Source organism: Artemia franciscana, unplaced genomic scaffold, assembly GCF_032884065.1.
Source record: "Artemia franciscana unplaced genomic scaffold, ASM3288406v1 PGA_scaffold_151, whole genome shotgun sequence".
Lineage (NCBI taxonomy): Eukaryota > Metazoa > Arthropoda > Branchiopoda > Anostraca > Artemiidae > Artemia > Artemia franciscana.
Window position 1 is genome coordinate 170,537 of NW_027062633.1, and position 2,941 is coordinate 173,477.

The window sequence follows — 2,941 nt, forward strand, 5'->3', positions numbered from 1 at the left end:
GTGTCCCGGTCGTTATTTACTAAAGCCAAGGTTCAAACCTGGAGCCTCTCGGACCTAGAACCTGAAACATAACGCTTTACCAACTCAGCTACTTCGGCGTGAATACATTCGTTTTGAGCAGCTTCCTCGGGTGTTGCCATTGTTGTCCTGGTCGTCATTTATATTGCCTGTGTCTCGGTCGTCATTTGTGTCCCGGTATCCCAGTCTGTAATTTCTCCTTGAGTGTCCCGGTCGTTATTTATATTCCCTCTGTCCCGGTCGTCATTTGTGTCCCGGTCTGTAATTTCTCTTTGAGTGTTTTTTCTTTTTAGTATATATATATATATATATATATATATATATATATATATATATATATATATATATATATATATATATATATATGTTTTTAACTACGTAAAACTTGCGAATATACAACATTCTTCGATGTCCCATTGTCTGTGCATATAAATAGATTATCAGGTTTACCGACTCTTGAACATGCAACATAAAATTGTCCATGGGAAAAACAATCCGTATTCAGATCTATTCCTCATTATTCTAATGATTGCCCTTGAGCTTTGTTGATGGTGATTGCTAATCGAACATTCCCTGTGTCCCCGTCGTCATTTATATATCCCCCTGTGCCCCCGGCATCCCCGTTGTAGTTGTGTCCCGGTGGTCATTTATATTCCCAGTATCCCGGTCGTTATTTATGTCCCAGTGTCCCAGTCTGTAATTTCTCTTTGAGCGTCCCGGTCGTCATTTATATTCCCTGTGTCCCGGTCGTCATTTGTGTCCCGGTGTCCCGGTCTGTAATTTCTCTTTGAGTGTACCGGTCGTCATTTATATTCCCTGTTTCCCGGCTTTTAGTTTTCTTTTTCTCCTTTATTTTTCAGTTTTTTCCTTTTTTTCTTTTTTTTTCTTTTTCAGTTTTTAGTTTTTTTAGTTTTTTTTATTAGTTTTTAGTTTTCTTTTCTTTTTAGTTTATTATGTAGTTTTTACAAAATAAACTTAATAAAATTTAGTTTTTTTTAATTTTTAGTTTTTTACCTTTTTTTAGTTTTTTAGCTTTCCGGTGTCCCGGTCGTCATTTTTGTCCCGGTCGTCATTTGTGTTCCGGTGTCCCGGTCTGTAATTTCTCTTTCAGTGTCCCGGTCGTCATTTATATTCCCTGTGTCCCGGTCGTCATTTGTGTCCCGGTGCTTTGTTGATGGTGATTGCTAATCGAACATTCCTTGTGTCCCGGTCGCTTTCTCTTTGAGTGTCCCGGTCGTCATTTATATTCCTTATGTCCCGGTGTCCCGGTCGTCATTTGTGTCCGATGTCCCGGTCTGTAATTTCGTCAGTCGACAAACATGACGTCAGTCGACACACAATTATGACGTCACTCGACAGACACACAGACAACTTATTTTTATATATATAGATAGATAGATATAAATATATATATTGACGTAAATTGCACATTCCTAATCTGGCCCTTTCTCTTTGAACCGCAAGCCTGGTTTTGCTTTTTGGTAACATTCTATCTTTTTCAATGTTTTTCAATTTGTCAATGTTCATTCTAACATTGACAGTTGGAAAAATATTCACGTGCCAAGCATGCTAAAGCTCAACAATTTATAATAAACCTCAATATTCTAAGTATCTGTTTTAAGGTTTTCGAATTACTTCAATCTATTGTCAAAATATTTTGAAATATTTATGCAATTCTCAGTTTTTACATTTTTAGTTTCAGTTTTCTTTTTCTTCTTTATTTTTCAGACGTAAATACATATCGCCGAACCTTTGTTTTTTTTTTTAAATCTTGTAGGCATTGATGACCTTAATCCCAAACCCAATCATCATCGCTATCATTTTCAGTTTTGATACGTTTTGACTCTCGCTGTCCAGGTTGATCTTCATCTAATTGCGCGGTTTTGTGTTTTTAGCCGCAAGCCTTTTGGCATTAACTCTTTGAGCAGCTTCCTCGGCTGTTTCTTCTGCCATTGTAGGATTTGGTAACATAAACCATTTTCAATGTTTTTCAATTTGTCTAACATGTTCATAAAATCTTCACATGCCATGCTTGCTAAAGCTCAACAATTATATTCCTTGTGTCCCGGTCTGTAACATCATAAACTCTTCAATGGCTCTGGTGATGCAGCCAGTTGAAGAAGTTTAACTTTTCCTGAGGTGCAACACATTCCCATTGTTTCACCATTAAATTTCAAGGCCTTGCAATAGGGACAAATTTTAGACATGGTCCCGATTTGAATACATCTATTCAAGCTATAATCATCGACTGGGCTGTACCTTAATGCCAGGCGATAATTTTGATGTTGTTCTTGTGATTCCTCGCACGATTTTGGCAGAAAAAAAAATACTGTTTAGCATTTTGTATCAAGCTCCAGTCCAAGATGCAGTTCCGAATCATCCCAATAGACCCTTTTGGATCTAGTTTAAAGTCTATTTCCAACTGTCGCTAAGTAAATTCAATTGTTCAACTGTTTAAGATGTTTAAAGAATGCTTCCCTCATGTCAACCTTGAGACGTTAAATACAGAAAGAAGACGTCTTCCTTTTATAATAAGTGAGGCAGATTTAGATTTTAGTCTGTCTGTAGTAAAATTTGAGAAGTGTGTTGTCAATCTGAAAGATCGAACTGCCAATCCTTTCTTACAATTTTTGCCAAATTTCATACTTACATTGACGTGTAAAGTGATTTCATTGCTGGAGCAGAGCGTCATTTTTCTGAGTTAAAAATGATAAAAACCTCACTCCCCAACAGACTCAATTCGAAGACTGTTTCTGATCTTATGCTTGTCAGAAAAGCAATTTCTGACACAACTTCATGGGAAATCCTGGATACCCATGTAAGGAAAGCAAGAAAGTGGAAAAAGAGAGCTCCCAAGTTAACCATATTCCCGAATTGATGATGTTTACTTTGCTGTATAAGCATCGAAATTTGTGTCTAGATG